Source organism: Passer domesticus, chromosome 5 (genome assembly GCF_036417665.1).
Source record: "Passer domesticus isolate bPasDom1 chromosome 5, bPasDom1.hap1, whole genome shotgun sequence".
NCBI lineage: Eukaryota > Metazoa > Chordata > Aves > Passeriformes > Passeridae > Passer > Passer domesticus.
In genome coordinates, this window is record NC_087478.1 from 80,580,571 (window position 1) to 80,602,941 (window position 22,371).

At 41.2% G+C, this 22,371-nt stretch overlaps 2 long non-coding RNA genes across 2 annotated transcripts in view; one reads left to right on the plus strand and one right to left on the minus strand.

The window, feature by feature from the left end:
- The first annotated feature begins 760 nt into the window (after positions 1–760).
- LOC135301143 (uncharacterized) lies at positions 761–7,443 on the plus strand. The gene is made up of 3 exons (XR_010362880.1): positions 761–1,144; positions 5,987–6,099; positions 6,740–7,443. It is a non-coding gene; the product is annotated as an uncharacterized LOC135301143 (long non-coding RNA).
- A 257-nt stretch (positions 7,444–7,700) lies between these two features.
- LOC135301142 (uncharacterized) overlaps positions 7,701–22,371 on the minus strand; it is a 34,857-nt gene continuing 20,186 nt past the window's right edge. Inside the window, exons 2-3 of the long non-coding RNA XR_010362879.1 lie at positions 13,266–13,312; positions 7,701–12,019 (exon numbers count right to left, since the gene is read on the minus strand). This is a non-coding gene — a long non-coding RNA (uncharacterized LOC135301142). The remainder of the gene's footprint in view (positions 12,020–13,265; positions 13,313–22,371) is intronic.

Genomic DNA, 22,371 nt, shown 5'->3' on the forward strand with positions numbered 1-22,371 from the left:
GCTGTTTGCTCTGCTTGTTTACCTACTTTCAGCAGGCTGCATATGCTGGCATTAAACCTTGCCCAATAAATGCAAATGTGTGTGCTTGCATGGTTGTGAGGGAGGAGTCCCTCTGACCTACTAGCTTTACCTGGTGTTTGGAGTGCAAAGTGCAGCGAGGTGAAATAGGCAAACCCAGGTTGCTCCACCTCCATGAGGCAAGCAGATCCAAATGAAACCACACATGCAGAGATTTTTGAAGGCTCTGTGTTTGCAGAAAATCTGATGCCTCAGGTTTTAGCTTTAATATTTTTCAGATTCTGTGCTGCTTTAGTGTGTACCTCTGAGCTTCACATCAGGGGATGGTGAGCTCTGTGCACAGAGCAGGGAGACAAAACAATTCCTGCTCCAGCTGGGCACCAAGGACAAATGATCCCAATCTCAGCCCCAGAGCACAAACCCCGTGGGCTGCAGAGAGAAAAACAAGCAGGATGGGACTGCAGGGGCTGCAGCTGGGGTTGGACACTGAACTGCAATGTGCACATGGAGCAGAGCTGAGCCCAGGGAGAGACCCCGGCAGCGCTCGTGCATTTTGGGACCATTTGGGTTCATCCTGGGTGCAGCCCTGGCTGGGCTCTGCTGCTGCCCAAGGTGCATCCATGGAGGAGATCCTTTGAATCAATCCCTGCTTTATTTTGTAACTTTGTCCAGCCTCTGTTCTAGGTCACCCCTCACAAGGCATCAATGTCACAGACATGGGAGTATCTCTGCCGAAATGCTCAGGGCAATGTGAGGGCTGGCACACACACACATGTTGGGTGTTGGGGATATTTCCCCTCCGGTAAAGAGAAGCTGGAACAAGCAGAGGTGTTCCTTACTGCTCTGGCTTCGAGCAAGTCCAAACAAAACTCCCAATTTGTCAAACTTGAGTGTAGAAAGTGAAAGCAGACTGCAGTTTGATGCTTCTCCAGTGAAATACTTGTAATTGTCACTGTATTTTGTTACATCATAGGAATCCAGCCGATGTGGAACTCACAAAACCTCAGGGAGCAGCAGCAGCAGCTGCCCAGAGCTGTTTGCTGAGGGTTGGTGCCACAGCCTTAAATGCTGGACATGAACAACAGGGTGAAATTTCTTGTTTTCCTGGGAAGCAAGAGCTCACTAGGTTTGCATTAACCCTGATTAAAGCCTGGGAGGGGATACATGCCAGTGACAAAGCTGGGGACAGCCCCACGTGTGTTTACATGACCAGCCTGCTCTGCTTTGCACACAATATCTCATTGTACAGTGGGCTAAGAGGGAAAGACCCGTGGGAAAACAAGATGGGGAAAACAAGGAGGCCCAGAGAAGGGGCACAGGTTATTTATTTTGTTATTTAGTGGTATTTTACTTTCCAGCATCAGGCATGAGCAGCTGAGTGGCACAAGGAGCTGTCAGAGCAATGCAAACATCAGCTCACCTGCAGCAGCTGTGGCTGGGGGTGTTGCACTTTTTTTTGGCCAATGGATGATGGAAAAAAAACATTATCCATGGGGAACCAATGTCAGAAGAAGATGTTCCATGTGTAAAGTTATCATAGTTTGAGTGGACAGCTAGGAGTCTAAGAAAAAGGAAAAAACACACAAACGTGTACAATAGGACTTGCAGTTTGTCTGCAAACTGCAGGAGCAATAATCCTTTATTTATTAGCATTACGTTTTTTATTACCATAAAATCTTATTTATTAGCATAAAGTTTTTCAAATTGTTTTTATTTTGTTTTTTGTTTGTTTGGGGTTTTTTTTCCTATTCAGTGTGGAATAAGAGCCTTAAATAATAATAGTAAACTTTTTTAAGGCCTCAAAAGCCCAGGGATTCCACAATGCACCAAGGGCAAAATGCATCTGCCAAACTTTCTATTTTTACCTCTTTTAAGCTATTTTAATATCACTTCACTTGGGAAAGAAAACAAAGTCCCTTTTACTGTTAATAATATACTATTCTGCTCTTTTGATCCTTATGTTTTGCTTTCTAATTGTCTAAATGTCATGCATGCCTAATAAATTGGATAAAGGGTATTGATTACGCCTCTGGTTTTTGTAGCTAAAACATAGAGTCAATTAATCTGCACTGTATATTTAGGAAGATAATCAGTTATTAAAACTGAAAGGAGGCAGGCAGAATTAAGCTGAAGAGTATTTCAGCAGATGAGTTCCTATCCAGTGTATATTCACAAGATATTCCCAGGGTTGTGTTTCAAAACAGTGAGCACTGGAAATCACTGGAGACCTTGAGGAGGTGCTGGGTTCATGTTTTACCTCTTCTTGCAAATCAGGCTTGCTTTATTGTAGGGTTTTTACCAGTTATTAAAAAAAAAAAAAACAAACCAACAACAACAACAACAGGAAAAAAAAGAAAACACAAAAAAAAGGACAAAGGACAAAACAAAAAAAAAATAAAACTATAAAAAATCCCCCAAACCCCCTGAATAGATCCCAAAACAATGAAAAAGCTCAACACTCAGAGTCATTGATATCAAAGCATATATATACTTAATTTTCTTGAATGAAATCTGATAGAACAAGGGAAAGATCTAGGAAGTCATAATGTTTTACTGTGGATTTTTTGTTGTTTTGGGGTTTTTTTTTTTATTAAGGTTGGGATTAAATGTGTGAGATGGTATTTTTCTTTGGATTTAGATGTTTATTAGTTTTTATTTATATCACAGTTTTATAAACTGTGAGTTCTAGAGTATTTTACTTTAATAAATATAAAATGGAGTTGTATTCTTTATAAGGTTTTCTTAAGGATAAATTATTTAATTAAGAAATTATATTTAAATTATTTGTATTTTTAATTTAATAACTAATTACTTGTGGTTTCTAATGTGGATTTTTTTATTTAATTATATAATACTATTTAAATTTATTAATAAGAAGGTCAAGAAGATGGATTCATTTTTATTTTAAAATTTTTATTTCGCTTTATATATATTACTATACTCTAGAACTTTAAACTTTAAGTTTTCTACTATGTGATGCTACATATTTTTATTTAAACTGTATACTTATAATTTTAGTTCTATTATTTAATTTTGGAAGTTTTTGTACAGTTAAATGTAGTGTTCTCTTGGGGGTCAGTGTTTGTTAGAACAGAAAGTTTAAACTTTTCAGTAACCAGGGTTCCAACATTTTACCACAGCTTTTGCTCTCTAAATACCACAGGGCTGTGACAATGTGCAAGGAGAGGGGGTTACCCCAGAGGGTTCAGCTGCCCCAGTGAGTGCAGTGCCCAGGGCCAAGGTCCCACAGGGGTCTCCTCCTCCTGCTGGGGGAAAGGGGCTGCTGAGATCAGGGCTTGGAGCCCTTCAGGATGTGGAGTCATGCTGCTGGGAGCTGGGGACAGAGGGAAGAAGAGGGGAATGTGCCCAGGGTGCTCCTGATGCCTTGTGCAGGCTGCCCTAGAGATTAGACAGAGTTAAAGAATAAAGCAGGGATTGATTCAAAGGATCTCCTGCATGGATGCACCTTGGGCAGCACCAGAGCCCAGCCAGGGCTGCACCCAGGATGAACCCAAATGGTCCCAAAATGCACGAGCGCTGCCGGGGTCTCTCCCTGGGCTCAGCTCTGCTCCATGTGCACATTGCAGTTCAGTGTCCAATCCCAGCTGCAGCCCCTGCAGTCCCATCCTGCTTGTTTTTCTCTCTGCAGCCCACGGGGTTTGTGCTCCTGGGCTGAGATTGGGATCATTTGTCCTTGGTGCCCAGCTGGAGCAGGAATTGTTTTGTCTCCCTACTCTGTGAAGTGAGTTTACTATCCACAGAATTCACAGAATCACAGAATGACCAGGTTGGAAGAGACCTTCAAGACCATTGAGTCCAACCCAGCCTCAACACCTCAGCTAAACCCTGGCACCCAGTGCCACATCCAGGCTTTGTTAAACACACCCAGGGATGGTGACTCCACATCTCCCCGGGGCAGAGCATTCCAGAACTTTATCACTCTTTCTATGAAACACTTTTTCTTAATATCCAATCTGTATTTTCCTTGGTGCAGCTTGAGGCTGTGTGCTCTGGTTCTGTCAGTGCTGCCTGGAGAAAGAGACCAACCCTACCTGAGCTCAGTCACATTTCAGGAGCTGTAGAGAGCAATAAGGCCACCCCTGAGTCTCCTTTTCTCTCCTAATATGAAGCTCAGACCCATGCACTAAAGGACACAGAATCTGATAAATATAGAAGCTAAAACCTGAGGCATCAATCCTGCAAGGACAGAGCAGCCCAACCAAGCTAAGCTGTGCTCTGCACTAAACCAGGCCGAGGCTTTCCCATCCCAGGGAGGGAGGGTGAAGATAAACACATTAAAGATGCTCACTTACTGCAGCGCCAGAGGCTACAAAAGCCAGCGTTGGCTGCATGGATTAAATGCCAGAAAGCCCTTCAGCAGTGATTAGTCTGTGGCTGCTCTGACTGCTGCCTCAGCTCTGATGGTGATCACCTCCCTCCGACCGCCTCGTCTGCTCTTCAGTGTTTCCTCAGACTCTGCTTGGGTCTTTTTGCTGTGGAGGAGTTGGACAAGGAGCTGGCCAACGTGTTTGTACAGCTCACACACAACAGGGCCCAGCCCTGCCTGAGACCTCCAGGCTCTAAGGAGCACAAATCCCACTGGAAATGGTATCCTTGTTGGGGATTCCAGCCTCTCGCTGGAGAAAATGTGATGGCAGGCAAAGAATGGTGTGCTGGGAGTTTTTCACAAATGGAATGAGACAGCTGGAATGCCTGGAGAAAATGGGATGGCAGACAAAGAATGGTGTGCTGGGAGTTTTTCACAAACAGGATGGGACTGCTGGAATACCTGGAGAAGACGTGATGGCAGGCAAAGAATGGTGTGCTGGGAGTTTTTCACAAATGGAATGGGACTGCTGGGAGACCTTCCTTGAGCTTTATTGCAGCATCAGCCTCATTACATGGTGGGGACAATAGGAAGATGGTAAAAACTCACATCTTGCCAACAGCAGCCAAATATTTTTTTGTAACAGAGCATTTTTAACACTTTCTAGCCAACAGCATATTGCCAAAGCTTACAGATGATTGTTCTTGCCAGCCACTAAAAGCACATGTACACCTGCTTCACACAATGTTTTGTTGTCTGCTCTCTACTAACAATGCACAATACTTCATTATTAAGCTTAAAACCTCCTACTATCTTGCTAAGCATATTTTTCTGCAGTCTTAAGGTCTATCTCAGCCAAGCCTAAAACTCAAGTTATTGTTTCATGTCCTTGCTTGCTGTACTTTTGTAACTTTTTCTGCTTCCAGACTTTGCAGCTGCAGCTGGCTCGAAGTTTTCTGTTCTTTCTGGTTCTTGCAGCTTTCTGAAAGTCTTCTTACCTTTACAATTTCCCACAAGTGACAAAGAATTTGGCTTGTTTTCTGCCTTTCTTTTCAACTTTTTCTTAATAGCAGCATTTGCTTCTTTGTTGAGGAATATGTGTGCACCACTGTGTTTTTGGTTTTCTTTTCACTCCCGTGTTTTCTGATTCTCTCAGATAATCTGAAGGAACGTGACAATCTTTAATCTTTATCTGAAAGAAAATTATAATTTCAAGTATAACTTAAAGTACATATTCTGAGAGAGAAGTAGCATTTTTAACTTTCAGCCTGGGTCAGTTAGGAGAACATACAACAAAATATTTGCATTTTTCTCATCTCTAATATATACAATGATTCTGAGAGAAATAATCCTTCTGGTCTCAAGGATTTCTAAAATGATGCGAGGCACTAGAACAGGATTTTTTTACTCCAGACTAGTTTAAAAACTGTAATATTTTTCCCCAGTTAAGTGACTATGTCTAGAATCCTTGTAAATATTAGCAAATTTTACAGACCAGAATGATTGCATTTGCTAATTGAAAGCAAATGAAAAACAGCAGTAAAGGTCTTTTTTTTTTCTTCAGGTTTTATTTAAACAAATAGGTAAAAGGGAAAAGAGAAGCTGAAAGTGTGAATTTTTTTTTTCAAACTTACTTTTCAGTTGCCTGACTCAAACAGAAATGCACAGCGAGTTCTGCAGCCATTAATATGAAATGCTGTATGAGGGATTCATTTCTCCCAGGAGGAACTAAATCCAGAGCCAGGATGAACACAGTAGTCCCAGTTCCACAGGGAAAAGGGAAAAAGGAATGGGGGAAAAAAAGGAAAGGGGAAAAAAAGGAAAGGAAAAAGGAAGGGGAAAAAGGGGGGGGGAAGGAAAGGAAAAAGGAAAAGAAGAAGGGAAGGGAAGGGAAGGGAAGGGAAGGGAAGGGAAGGGAAGGGAAGGGAAGGGAAGGGAAGGGAAGGGAAGGGAAGGGAAGGGAAGGGAAGGGAAGGGAAGGGAAGGGAAGGGAAGGGAAGGGAAGGGAAGGGAAGGGAAGGGAAGGGAAGGGAAGGGAAGGGAAGGGAAGGGAAGGGAAGGGAAGGGAAGGGAAGGGAAGGGAAGGGAAGGGAAGGGAAGGGAAGGGAAGGGAAGGGACCCAGCCACATTCTTTTATCATTTATTTCTGGGATGTCTTTTTCTAACTCGCCCAAAATAACTTGGGTTTAATCACTGTTGCAATCACATTTCCATTGTAAATGTGAATAGGAATGCTGAGGGGTGAGAGTCAGGGAGGCCTGCAGGGCTGTGCCTTGGGCTTAGGCATCAGAACAGCTGGATCCCATTCCTGCCTCTCCTGCCCACTCTGTGTGTGAAGTACACCCAAGCTGTTTCATCTCCTCATGCTTTTTACCATCTCTTTTTTTTTTTCAGAGCCTGAGTCTGCAAAAACCACTGAGAAGATCTGCAAGATTGGTGACTTCATTGGAAACTCTCTCCCGGGGATATTTTCTCTCTCCATGGTTCTCCACACCTCCAACTTTACCATGAATGTCACTGAACTTCTCAAGGCTCTCCCCTAAAATTAATAATTAAAGACAAAATTGAAGGGTTCAAAACTGATGCTTCAAGAACTCAGTTTCGTTTCATTAATGCTCCCTGCGCCCCTTCTACTTCAATTAGGAATTTTGTCATATATGCTCAAGTTCATTAATTATCATATTTCAGGGTCTTGGCAGGCAGTTTAAAAATAATCCCATAGCCTTTGGAGCTTTGATTCCAGAGGATTCATTCAGTGTGCTCTAAGGCTGTTGTGTAACTACCATGATTGTTTGTCTGACAACAACAAGTTTAAATATTTTTTTTTCTTCATTATTTTTGTCTAAATGCATTTTCACTGTCACTCTGCTGTGAAGCCAGGCAGACAAAGATAAAAACATTGCCAATTGCAAAATCCAGATGTCATGGAAGCTCAAGTAGCCATTTAAGTTGCTTCATGACAAACACACATACATTAAAATCAAGATACTGAAAATTTTTATTCTCTTGTTCACCTAACTGATGTGTCTAAGACATTTAGAAGAAAAAAAAAATATAAGCACAATGCAAAAAATGTAAAAAATTGGAGGAAAAGAAACATAGCAAATACAACAGAAGATTAATTTTATTCTTTTGAGAATAAACAATTCCAGAAAATTCCAGGCTGCTCCTAAAAAAACACAGCTGACATTCCTATAACAGTGTTATGTCGTGGATTACATCTCCCATTACCAGTCTGGCTGGATTATGACATTATTAATTTCTATCTATAGATTGCAGATAATACATTATAAGAAGGAAATCTAACAAAGGAGGTCATGATATTTAGTATTATGAAGAGAAGCAGGAAAGCACAGGTAAAGGCAGGAGGTGAAAGCAAAACCAAATTGCAAAAAGCATTTTTTGTTGCTGGGGGGGGTTTTTGTGGTTTTTTGGGGGTTTTTTTGTTTGGTTTGGAGTTGGGTTGTTTTTTGGGTTTTTTTTGTTTAAAAATGGAACACAGATATTTTGTCCAAGTTCAGCATACAGAGATCCCCATGAGAACTGTTGTTGCTCCTCTGCCAGAATATCAGATATCTCTCTGCAGCTCTTCTTCCTCCTCCCCGTCAGCCCCTGTGATCTCTGATTCCTCCTCCAGGGACAAAGAGCAGAGCCAGACTTGGTAAGGAGACTGCACCAGAGAAGAGATGCCATGTCAGCAACACACCGAGGAAAAACACCCTCAGCTCACTCCCCCAGCCCTAAAGAAAGAGGAATTCCAGAAGGTGGGAAGGTACAGGAGGTGTTCTGCCTTGCAGCAAGCCTCCAGGACAGCTGGCAGGCAGAGGAGGAGGGCCTGGCTTTTCAGAGCTTGTGACACAGCTCTGGCCTTGGCCTCCCTCTGCAAGGACTTAAGGGCATCTCTAAAAATTTCCCTTCCCATGTTCCTTATCAAAAAGAAGTCACAATCTGGCCGTTAAATCAAAACTTAAGTCACACATTTCCTCCCAGCAGGACTTCTAAGCTGTCTTTATTCCCCCATAGCCAAACAAGAGCGTGATGAATGGAGATATTGTGGCATGGGAATAGAGCCTGGAATCTGCCTGATGTTAGGCAGATATGAGAATCTAGTGTCCTGTTGGAAGTACCACCCTTGCTTATCCCACAGGATTAACAGAGCCATCTCTGGGGGAAGGGGCTGCTCCACCCAGAATGCAAAACTTCACACATAAAAAAATTCCTGTAAACCAGGATGAATTCAATTATTATTTAGGAAAAGTCCATTCAGTTATTATTTAGGAAAAGTCCATTTTGAAGAGCATGTCATAGGCTGCTATAGGAGTATATTTAACCCACCACATCCTTATCTGGAACAGATCTTGGGTTAATAGAATTATGCTGAGTGTCTGGCTCATGATACTACATTGTATTGCAGTTTTCACTCCAAATAATTGCAAATTACTTTACAAATTATATACACAGCCTGCCTGACCACTTTAAAGCAACTGCTGATAGGGACAAGCTCAACCAACATAAAGAGCTGTCAGAGGATATGCAGCTGGCAGAAAGCTGTGTCGGGAGTGACCAAGGTTCAGCTTGCTAATCTAAAAAGTGACTATCACTGCATGCTGTGATCCATTAAACAATGTAGAGGTGACCAGAGAAAATGATGATTGAAATTTTGTAAGTTACTTCTGTATAGAGCTAAACAGGAGACATCTCTACCCCAAAGTTGCTACAAGGTGCATCGCTTGGTTTCCAAGGTCTCATCTGAAAAGAAAACCTGTTGAATAACTTGTAAGAGATTCACTACCTGTATTCCAGAATAGTGAAAGGCTCAGTGCATCTCACAAGACTGAAAGCATTTGGGTATTTTAAAAGTGATGCTTAAAAGACTAAACCACCCCCTCTGGGAACTGAGCTAATGTTTCAATTCCAATTCACTTTAAAAACGTCTTACTGGCATGACAAGCTAGAGGCATGTTGCCAGAGCCTCAGGAAGGTATTCCAAGTGCTTGTCAGGGGTGGGTAATGCACCACACTGCTGGTTTTTCATGTTTCAGCACCACAAGGAAGCACTCAGTTCCAAACCTGCTCCTGGAGCCACTGGAGAAGCTGCTCCCCAGCCCTCGGCGCGTGATGGATGCTCTCAGGTGCTGGGAGGTGGCTGCAGTGAGATACAGCACCCCTGAGGCTGAGAAAACTGGAAGGTAAAGCTGAGGAGTTCAGGAAATAGGATATCCATTCTAGAGCTGAAACAGACCATAAAGGAGAAACCCTTGCATTAAATCAGCTGCTGGTTTTCTGAGGAGGAAGGAGCAGCAGAGGGGCTGAAGTACTGTTGTAATAGTGGAGATTTCTTTGAAATCCATCTGTTGCTGCTCAGGGGAAAAACCAGAATGCTGCATTCTGCAAGAGCAAATCAAGTTGTTTTCTGAGAGAGGGGGGAAAGGGTGGCTGGATTTCAAAGTTTTTTTTTCCTACTGAACAGAACCTGTGATGGTTCTTGTGTCTCACCTACTCTTGCTGGCCAAAGGGGTTTGTTCCTCCAGGTGACCAGTGCAGGACTGGAACCCAGATCTTGCTTTCCAAAGCCTGCAGCGACCACCACATTTTCTGAAAATACCAATTACAACTCCCTAGTTAAAATTAGATATATGCTAATTCGTCCTTTAAAAATTAGCAGCTCCGTGCAAATTGAAAACAGATGTCTGTGTCTTCAGTCAGTGCTAGTTAGTTTAGGCACTTATTCTTCACACAACCTGCTTCACCATCTCCCTGAAGCACAGCTCCAGCACTGATCACAGGGCAGGCAGCCCCAGTACCTTACACACTTTTTCTCTGCTAGACATCTCTGCAGCTTGCCAGTGATCATTTCTGGCATTTTATTATTGTTTTCTTTAGTGAGGTGCCAAACTCTGACCATTTGAAATTCTGGGCCTGAAGCCAATCCTCTGGGCTTTTTGAAATTTGCTTGTAAGCAGTGTAAACCTCAGGCCACTAGTGTGGACAGGTGACAGATTCTCCCTCCTGGCTGGAAGCAGCTCTCAGTGGATGTGTTGTTGGGACAGAGCATGCATGGAAATGGAGCTGCTGGCAGTGAGGACGAGCACTGACACTGCTTGAAAATGCTTGATGGTGTGGGGTCAGTGATGCAAGCAGAACCAACTTTTTCTACCATCTTTTTCTGAGCTATTTCATCACTCAGCCCACACCCTTTTAATTATTTTTTAAAGTGCTGCACTGGTTTTAAGTAACACATTTGAAATGGCTTTACAAAGATCCTTGCTGAGCAGTACCTGCAGTGCTGCTTCATCACTGCCCATAATACCCCAGTGAATCACAGTACCTGCAGAAAAAATGACAACAATTCTCCTCTGCAGAGTGTCTGCTGCGAGGGGGGAAAAATAAGCTTAGTGGAAATATAAATAATAGATTCTAATAGTCACAGCTGTTCATAAATAAGAAGATATATACAAACACGGTCTAGTGGAACAGGCACATTTCTCTCCAAGACTGACTTGCTGCATGATTTTGAAGGAAACACTTTGTCACTTTTTGGCTCCGCTTTCAAATATGAAATATAAACTGATATGATTCTTACTACTCAATGTAAATAAAATGCTTTGAGAATGTGAACACAAATCGATGTATAAATGCTAATATATTATTTTCTAGCTAAATCCACATTCTGCAAATGCAAACAGAGAACAAAGATGGATTTTTGGTTTTTGCACATCTGTGCCACTAGTGGAAGTTTTGCAAGCCAGATTAGGTCCTTGGGGACATAAGTGCATTCCTACTGCTCACAGTGTGTTTGTACAGTTGCAAAGTGGCTTAAGCTACTAAGCAATTCAGATCATGGGTGTACAAAAAATAACAGCCATCATCTTGCCCTGTTAGATGCATGGCTTCTCCAGAGCTAAGCAAAGGGGAAATTGCACCCAAAATATGAGAAATTAGGGGATAAATGATTCATAAAACACAGAAAGAGTTTACAGCCTTACAGGGATGGGGAGAGACCAGCTCTGCCTGGAGAAGCTACACCAGCAGAATATTTCTGCTAATTCTGCTTGTTAAGAAATTGTTCTCAAAACAGCAAGAGGCTTCACTTAATTAAATGTTAGCAGGTCCCTGCATAATTTATATTTCATTTTGGTCAAAAGTCATCGGAGAACCCCAGAATATTGTGGCAGGGCTGTGCGCTAAATTCTCCCTTCATTTCCACAGCTGCAGCTCCACTGAGGTCTACAGAATACCTTGTGATGATTAGGTCTTCTTAAATCCATTTAACATAGAAGATGACACATTGGAAAGCTGAATACCTTGCCCAAGGTCAGCGACACAGCAGGGAACTGAATTACCAGAAAATGACAAGTTCTATTTGCCTGCTGAATTCACTGGACTCATTGAAAATTTAATTTCTGCTCTGCTGACTCACGGGTGGCCACATAGGTGTGGCTGCAGTATAAAAGGGTATAAAAGTCTTTCTAGGGACGCTGCTGAATCACATCTTCTTGTCTGGGCCCATTCTGTGTGTAAATTCAAAAAGGATTGCCAGGTCTGGCCGTGGAGATAGCAGCCGTTCAAACTGAAATATGATGCTGCTCCTGCTGCCATCGAGCACTACAGTTTTGCTATTAGTTAATAAACAGATATTCTCCTTCTTAGGTTAACCACAAAAATGTCTTTCACCTAAAGAACATTAAGGATAGAAGAACAAAATTAGAGGTGTATGTTTACACATGATCCATTGAAACAAATAATTTGAAGATTTAAATACACTTTTTAATTTTGAAGTGTACAGCTTTTAAAATATTTTTAGAGTCTGCAGGACTCAGGAGAATAGTAACAACATCTATGTACTTTTTTTTTATTATTTAGCATTCCCATCCAGCCTGGGGTCATTCTCCTGCCAAGAGTTAGACAGCAAAGGATTTGACATCAGCTCTCACTTGGACTTTTACACATGCCTGTACCCAATGACTATTCCTAGCAAAGCTAGCAGGAATTCTCATATTGTCAAAATTTAAGCATATGTTAAACCTCTAAAAGATCAGGAACTACATCAGCACTGGTTACTGCTGACTAAATACAGGAAAAACAAAATTCTTAGAATAATCAGGCAACTTAAAAACAGCTTTGCAACAGAAATCAGACTATACTTCTGTAGTGCTGCATATATAAATATAAATAAATAAATAACAAGTTATAAACCCTTATCAATAACTATTCCATCTATAAATGAGTGAAATATGCTGTTGACAAACAAAGGATCCATTCACACCCATGCTGATAAGAGGTGTGTAAATAACATTACACCAGTTACATGATTTTCTATCCACACTTCAACAATACATGAGATTTTTGTCATGGCACTGACATTAAATGTTCATATTAAGATGAACAGCTTTAAGACCTAAATTTTATCTTTTCTTTAAAGAATGCCTATCGGCAAACATTTTAGAAGGCTTATGCCAATTTCTTCTTTGAAATTTCTATTCAATCTTATCAGCATTTTGGATAGAGATTTTCTACTAAAGATTTAAATTTGGGGTTGGACAACAGCTTGCTGAGGCTGAACCCCTTTTTTTCTACAAGATAGATTTGACCAGGTGGGAATGAATCTGTAATTTTTACTTTTGGATTTATACCTTCCAAACACAGTGCAAGGAAGTTGATGAGGTCAGTATTGATGAGGTAAGTATTGCAACCTCTGTGAGAACACGAGTTTTTTGTTTGATACCACTACTTTAGAGAGCAATATGTCTCTGAAAAGGCCTGACTTGGGCCCCAAGAGGAGTCTGCACTGAAAGGGGCTGCCACACTTTCTCCTCATCCTGCAGAGGAAGAAAGCAGCAAGTGACTGCTCTCAGGATTGCACAGCAGCAGCCACATGAATCTCACCTCACTTGAGAGTAAAATGGCATTTCCTACCAACCTGGTAAAGGTCATTCTTTGCAAAGCTGCATTCTTTTCGAAGATGACCTAAACATGAAAAAAAAAAATCAAAACACTTACTGAAAGGGTGAGCATCACAGCAAAATCAAAATAAGCATATACTTAAAGGGTTGTCAGTTGTATTTTTTTTTTTAATTTCTGTGGTTACTTAGCATTTTTGAGCAAATGCAGTCATGAGAACAGAACACCCCTTCACGAAATGTCAGAGTAAACACTACTTATAACCACAAAGAAAAGGCTTTATACTAATAATACACTCACAAAATTCAACACTATCAGATAAAACAAAAATACAAGAACTTTCTATTTTTACATTTCATGAATCAGAAAGGTCACAAGCCCAATTTAAAAAAACATGCCTTGCAGGCATGAAGGGTAAAATGCTGAAGATAAGATGCAGTTTATCAGAAAATATTGTACAGTGCATGTCACAGGAATGTGTTCTTAACATAATAAAGCAAATCCAGGAGAGATTTACCACCTGTCTTTACCCTCTTACTTCACCATTAGATGTTCACTCATCCATCTCTTACTGGGCAGTTTTAAAAGCATCTCTCTGTCACTTCCATGCTATTCTCCTGCTCTTCCATGCTGAGCTGATCCATTTACTGAGCTTGAAGGAGCAGAGCTGCCTCCCCTAAGTTACTGAGCACATGTACCAGTGCCAGCAGGAGACAGGCAGAGAGGAACAGTAGGATTTTAAAGACGGAGGGGAAAAGGTCTGAAGGTAGTAAAGGACTCAAAGGAGAATGTTTGACAAGCTTCTGACACCCAGTAAATTTAAAAGAAAGTTAATAAGTAGAGAGCAAAAAGGGAAAAAAGCATTTGTAAGTAGAGAAGGTCATTGGGAAGATAGTAAGTTTTGAACGTGTTAGTGCCAAGTGGAAAAAGGAACTGGAGACAACAGGCGTGAGGGGAGATCTGAGCAGAAGTACAAAGAGTGAAGTATTAATAGCTGTGCATTAAAGGTCAAGTCCTACAGCCTATTTAGACTATTTGGAGTTTGATTCTTTCATTTATAATTGTTTGACCTTGATGTAACTCTACTGACTTAACTATAGCAACCTTCATCATCTGACTGATTGTTTTGGGGTTTATTTTAATGAAGCAAATCATCCCCATTTCAAACCATCAGATCTGCTGATACTCTGAATTAATGAATGCTTCATAAACAGGAAGTCAGGAAGTGAAAAAGAGCATTTATTGGGGGGGAAAAAGTATTTAGGACAAAAGGTATTGGACAACTATTTATCTTGACAGAGAGAGACAGAGGGTTGAATCCCTTCACGTATTCCTATTTTCATAGAGTTTTCTCAGCATTAGTGAGACAGAGATAGCTGAGGATATCCGTTCCTGTTCATATGTGGACAGAGCACATAAAATCTAATTCCCTCTTAATTATGATGACTGACTATCAGCAGAGTAACATTTCAATAGCTCTGCTGGATCAAGGAGGTTATCTGACTTCAGTTATTACAAAGCGGGAGATTGTAGCCTATGAAATATTAAAAAAGTGGAGAATTGCCAGCCTAATAAGTAGCCAAGCAACAGAACCAGACATTATTGCTATGTAAACTTTAGCTTTAACACTCTCTGCTTTCTATTCTAAGTTTACAGAGCTAAGGTGACATTATCCCAGGCTTTTGACAAGAAAGGTCCTGCATCACTATCTTCTTTTGTGATTTTCACTCCAGTCAGCAGCTTTCCCACCAGGGCTCCACCAGACCCCCTCAGTCTTTCCTTTCTTAGCTGCCTAACAAGAGCTGAGCTCATTTAACATCTGTCACAAGCACCACACTTACACTCCTTAGTGCAGTGGAAACAGACCCAAGTTAGCTTCTTTGCAGGGCAAATTATTCTGTGCAGATGCTGCTTCGGGCACCCCACCTGACTGATAGAAGCATCTCAGCATCTCAGCTTGGCGTGGTGGAGACATTATCGCTTGCTTAACAGCTTCTGCCACTTCCACTGCCTTAAAATGGGGTTGTTTTGCTTCATTGCATGAAGTCAGGCAAACTACTTGATCAGTGGTGGAAGAAGCCATGCAGAACTCCACCACATCCCCGTGTGGGTGGTGCAGGCTGAGCCAGCCCCTCCTTGGTCTCCTCTGGCCTCCCCCAGCCCTGCCTGACTTCCCCCCTTCCTCCCAAGCACCAGCCAAGCATGGGCAGCCAGAGCAAGGCTTGCTCCCCATCCCCAGCCAGATTAGCAGCCACTCAAGCACAGAGTTTATGGGGAATATGCTACGTGAGAAAAGAGGGAAATTACAAGGTGGCGAGAGGGCAAGAATGGAGAAGAGCTTTATTAAATTAACTGAGGGAATATTTACACTTCCCGTTTCTGAGATTCGCGATTCTGTGGAATAATCTCCCAGAGGAAGTAATGAAAACCTCATCACTGAGCCATTTTAAATGAGTTGGAACAGCTCTACAGTGAACACTGTGGGGGCTGTGGACTGGCTTGTGGCTCCTCTCTCTCTCTTTGTAACTAATGAAGCACACTCCCCTTACATCTCCATAGCACGAACTGTGGGATAATCCATATCAACTCATGAATGCATTTCACTTGCAAAATGTGAATAGATACTTATGCAAATAAATGGATAAGATTACCAGCAGGATTAAAGGACTGTTGTTTGTCATTCTGCTGTTTCTTGCAATCATAAAGTAACAATGTTAATTTAAAACTTACTGCTGAAAGTATTTTTCTGTGGATTCCCATCCTGTAGCCACACGTATCTAAAATTTTCCCATAACTTTGCAGGGTGCTAAATATTCTTGACTTGTCAAATCCTAGGACACTTCAGGTAAAACAAGACCTTTATGGGTCAAGATGTATTTTGTATTCTCTTTTTGTGCATCTTAGCATAGGCATTTCTAGGTTAAAAAAATGAATATTTGGGGGGATTCGAGTTGGCATTGCACAGCCTCAGGGACAGAGCCCATCTTGTGTACACCCACCAAAGAGGTGCTCTGCAGAATGATGAGAACAGACACATCAGAGGTCACCATTTGCATTTAATAATTGCCTAAATTGCCTCTAATACCTGGTGCTGCCGTTGTGAAGTAGCTTTTTCAAGAGTTTGTTCTCCCATCTGTGGAGCAGCTGAGATGAGTAACAAGGTCTAAATATGTAGGCTTTGCTTAGTACACAAGCTTACTCACCTCAGAGTAGTTAATTCTGCTGCTTCTGTGCAGAATTAATTACTTTTGCTTAGTATGATAATTTCTCTTTATTCCTAAGTATATTGGTTCTTTAGCAGAAAAAGGATTAAAACTGAAATGAGAAAAAAAGGGTGCAAAGGATTTCACTAGGAGCAAGACAGTAGTTACTGGACCCACTGAAGTTTTTCCTACTATTTCTATTAGAGACAATATTATGCCTCACTTTCTATTGGAAAATTATGTTTAAAGTTTCCATGAAAAACATCTGCTGCATTCCACCCCAGCCCTGGCAGTCGTTCAGCGATAGATTAAATCACTCGTTCCATATATGCCAGCAAATTTAGTCTCCCTTCTGCTAAAGTTGTTATTGACCAGGGGCTCATTTTGTAAAAGTCAATTTCTAACTTTCTCCAATTTGACTCCTCTTTACAAGTAAATAGTTTCTTTTCTTTCCCTATCATTTACACCTTGAATGCAAAGGTTGCTTTCAGACACACAGTGCTTTGGAAAATCAGGCCACCAGACTTTCCCAAACATAACAGAGCATCTATTTTAATCTCGGCCTGTGATGATGATGCACACGGCATTGTTCAGAACTTTTTGTTTTATCACAAAGGTGGGCACAGGCAATCAGGATCCCAGCTAATTACTTTTTATATTTTCTATTTTGAGCTGTAAGGACAGCTCATTAAACAGGCACCAGCCATTCCCCAAGCAATGGGGCACATTTGTGCAGCTAACAAAGCAGTAGTGTTTTACATATTTGAATGCTTTGGATAAAAGTGACTTAACCACCTTAAAATTAAATATTCATTTTGCAAGCAGGTTTCATCATTGCCCTGTTGCACTAAGATAAACTGAGCATTAAAGATCTCTAGCAAAATGTCATTAGAATGCTGAATGTCATTAGAAACAGAACAAAAAGCCCCCTGAGATCTGTGGTTTCCTTCCTCTGGACACAAGAAAAGGGATTTCAAGGGGAGTTCAAGAAGTCAATCACCTAAGCCTTGATGAAATTGTCTGCACTGTGGGGTAGTTAATAAGCAGGTTTCACTCCCCTGCTCCACCAGTGGCCTTGAACTTTTCCAAAGCACATTAAGTTCTTAAACCAAAAATTGATGGATCCACTTTGTGTTTTGATGGTGTCAGGATTCTGAATTTCCTACAATGTTGGTTTTCCTGCTGACACACTTTGGACTTCCAAGACACACAGTAGTGTTTGAAAATGTTTATAATACCCACTTCTGCTTTGTGCAATAACTACCATTATTGCACAAAGACCTGCCTTTACTTTAGTGTAGAAAAATCAGCTGCAGAATGTCACATGGATCATATCTCATAAATTATTATTATTATTATTATAGACAAATTTTGCATTTGCCAATTTTTAGTGTGTGGAAATTGCCCCTTAGATGTAGTTTACAGGCCTCCTACTGGTACTTAAAGATTCTTATGTTTGAGAAACAGAATGATTACTTCTTACTTATGATAATTCATGAAGTTTTATAGATTTTTATACAAAATATATATACTAATCTGTAAGGTTGTAATTATTTTGTTGCATCCAGTTCAAGCCGAGGACTGTGAAACCAAATATATATTTACAACCTTTATCACAGCAAAACCTTGTCTAAACTTCAAGAAATAGGCTATCTATACCTATTATAGAATTAAAAAAAACCCAGTGTGAATGAGGCCAAACTGTCTTTCTAAAACTACTAGGAAACTTCCTAAGAGTAATCAACAAATGTGTCCTATGAATAATGTCATGTATGAAGAGAAAGTAACCAGACTTCGATATGCTATGGATGGAAAAGGGACCTGACTGAAAGTACAAACCTTATGCCTTTCTTTTGCTTCTGATGCAAACAGCAGCTGAGTAAATTTAAAAAAAAAAAAAAAGAAGTTTGATTAGAATGAAACTTCTGCAGCCCACAGTCCAAGGGCTTTCAGTCCCTGAAAATGAAAGTAATGAAAATCAGGATGTGAACACTCACTGTGTCAGGCTTTGGGGAAATAATAGCTGTGTTTCAAATTAGAAGGCTTCTGCTAGAGAGTGCACAGCAGCAGCCCACATAGCTCTGCCCTCATGTTGGAGAATCCAAAACACAATTCCAGCAGCAATGTAGCATGCAGGCTTCACAAATATTTGATTATATCTCCTCGAAGAGCCTAACAAAATCTAAATGAATATTTGGGAAGATGACTAATAGCTCGCCATGAATATTCCAAGCAGGCTGTCCTAGGTATTTGTATAAATGCACTCAGATGAACCTGCTCGTTTGTGTGTGTCTGTACACCCAGAGCAGTGCATTTTCATCCCTGTTATTTGTTCCATAATGTCCATACAGACCTGGGTGCAGGACAAACACAAATTAAAATGACTTGCTACATGAGAATAAGCAATTAATTTACAGTACAGAGCGTTAATACCTACTAAAACATTATACTTCTAAAATAATTTGTTCCCTTCAGATTTTTTTAATTAGCTGGTCCCTTTATCAAGCTTAACCCATCACACCGGTTTTTCTACCATTTGCTTTACTTTAGGCACACATTTCTCATTAAGCATCTGGCAGACAGTTTGAGGCCTTAGAACATGCCAGTCTTGGATATATCATTCTCTTCACCCCATGAGAGCAGAGGGAGCTGAAGGATCACAAAAACAGCTCCTGTGGAAAGAGCTGTTAAATTTTATTAACCGGGGCCCTGAATCGTTACTGTAACAATGCAAAGTGGAGGTAAAATATCACCTCTTCAGGGCGACAGTATTTTACAGCCATCTCATAGTTAGGCAAAGGATTGCATATGCGAGAAGCAATAATGAATTAATGGACCAGCCACATTGTAGCATCAAGGTTGAAAATACAGATTCATTCAGGTTTCACCAGAGTGGTAATGCAAAATTTTGAGCTACTCAGAGATTCTTTTTCCTGGAAAAGTTCTTCCTCACATTCGCATCCCTCTTACAGCTGCCGCTGAATTCTAACGTGCCTTCGAATGGATGTGAAAAATGCTGCAATGCACAAAATTTGTAGTTGCAAAAGGATGTATTAGTTGCTGGTGGGATGGGAAGGCAAGACTCCAACGAGTCTTTCAAATAAAAGGTGAAATTTCCATCCCTGAAGCTGCAGAAAGGGCAGGGGTTTGATGGGAATCTTTCCTGAGTGACTGCTAATCTTTTTGTTCCTCACACGGATACTCCTATTGTCATGGTAACAGGCAGCTCCACTCTGCTCCCTTCTGCCTTTCCCCACGCTGTGCACACCCATGGCATCATACCCAGGTATAATCCTTCCTCCACCCTGATCCTCAAAGTTCTGTACAGGCCTGGAAGCCTGAAGAAGGAGCAGAATACAAAGAGAGAAACAGTCCCATTTCTTCATGAGTCTAGGAGTCATCCAGACTAGGAGTCATCTCAAATAATAGGAGATCTAGGAGTCATCTCAAATAATAGAAGTTCTAGGAGTCGTCTCAAACAACAATACAAAAGATCCTTCATGAGACAGGCCAAATTCTAACAACTGGGCAGAGATTAGAAGAAAGGCATTAAAGGAAGGAGATTTCAACACGGCAACAACACAAATAATGTCAATTTTATTGCCATGCCAATAAAATATGGCAGACAAAAGGCAAACCCCAAATGGGTACCACTGACACACGGCACAATCAAAGACTTGAGACAGGCAATTCAGTGCAGCGTTCTCTTGGGGGTCAGTTCCTGTCAGCACAAGAAATTCTAAAATTCTCAGTAACCAGGGTTCCAGCACAGGAGCCCTGTTTTGATAATCCACTCCTTTCTCAGGGAGGGACCTTTCTTTGTTCTCAGGGACAGGACACAGCAGTGCAGGTTGTTTTATTGTCCTGCTGTGGAAGGCCCCAGCTCATGCCCATGCTCCACCTGGCTGTCTGTGCAGGTGCAATTGGATCACACTGCTTGGCTCCCAGAACACTGGAGGATGTTTAATGTGATGCAGGCATACACACGCCAATCAACACACTATTATAATGGAAAATCTTTATTTATTTTAGCTGGAATAATGCTGTAGAGACCCAAGTAGTTGTCCCTGGAACCAGCCTGATTGCACCTGAGTGCTGCAAGTGCACCTTTGCTATTTGCCTGGCTTGGTTTCTCAAAGTCCCTTCTTGTGTTCAGACAAAAAGACAATTTGCTGCTGCTGCTGCCTAGATGTGTAATTCTGCTAACAAGACAGACCTCTCAGAGTGAAATATTTATCCTGATCATAATGCAAGCATGCCAGGCAAGTGACAGCCTTTTCCAAACTATTCCAAATCACCCAGGATCACCCCCACGCTTGTCACACACACTGCTCTACTCATGGAACCTCACACTGGCAGCTTTCTGCCTTGGCTCAGGGAAGGGAAAGGACAACACCAAGCCCCAGGGCTGCTCCAGCCCACCCCGACTGGCAGTGCTCCCAGAGGGAAAGTGCTGCAGGAGCCAGCCTCAGACCTCCTCCTTTGGGAGGCAGGAGGGAAAACAGGGGGGCAGAAATGCTCTGGCTGATCAAACCTGTTACCTACAGAGGGAATTGCTGCTTGGACTGAGCCAGGAACTTCTTCAGCTCCCTTGGATAAATTACACAGCACAAAGTCTGGAGTAGTCAAGGCTATCATAGAATAGTTTGGGTTGGAAGGGACCTTTAAAGGTCACCTAGCCCAACCCCCTGCAAAGAGCAGGGACTTCAACTCCATCAGGTTGTTCATCTGACCTTGAATGTTGGGGTATCCACCACCTCATCTGGGAAAAAATGTTTCAACATAATGTCAGCTGAAAACCTTTGCCCTCAGTTCCAGACCTTTCATTAAGACCTTGTAATTTTTTTCACTGGACTGGCAGTGTAAAAAGAATGTGAATTTCTGATGTAAATGGTGCAGCAGAAAAAGAAACAAAACAAGAGTTATTTTAGACCCTCCTTATTTTCATTAAAGAATAAAAACTATTTATTTCCCCTTTCTTTTCTATTTCTGGCCACCTTTGTAATGATCAGGCCAGCACAGCCAAGAAATATCTCTTGGCTCATTCAGTTAGCATTATTAGAAAATTTTGCTTACCTTGGTTTTTTACCTAGAGCTAATCTGAATAAAATTGAGGTTAAAGCCTGGATGGAGACCCATGGCTTTGTCCCAGTATGTTTTCTGGGTGCAAACAAATTGAGTGAATGATTATATGAATACATATTTAGTGTTACAGTCAATATTTGTCACAGTTAATAATAGTGTTGTGCCTTTATTTAAACCTGCTCCTTTGAGGCTCCCAAAGCACTTAATATTTGCAATAGTTCTACAGTGTTATTATTATTAATTCTTATGTTTACAGAAACAAGTTGAGATAAATAACTAAACTTTTTCAAAGCCATGCAACAAAATCTAAATCTGTAGATTCCCCCTCAAAAATATAATGTCAGCAGTGACCTTGTTTTCACCCCTTCCTGATCTAGACATTTTGGCCTTTCAGTTGTTATGGCCCATACAATTTGTCCATCATTATAAATAGCACTAGGAATGCAAAAAAAAGCCAGGGAGGCTCAAAGGACTTGTTGCCCATGGATAAAAATAGAGAAGGCCACTGGTGCAGCAGAACATCAAAGTCTCCACCATGATAATCCTACAGAGCCATTGTAAGTGACATTGGGCTTTAGATGCTGACTAGATAACATAGTGCTAAAAGAAATTCTATCAGCAGATTTTACTTTGCTTATATTTTCTACTAGAGTCTTCCCCTTCTCCCATTCTTGTAGTTTGTCTACCCATGCCCCTAATGTGCTTATGCACAGAGCCTTTCCCAACACACAAAGAATCTATTAAATCCTCTTTGAAGAAGGTAAACATGCATGAGGAAAGATGCTGGCATTATTCTGCAGCGTCTCACCCAGCTCTCTGAACACAAGTGCAGAACAC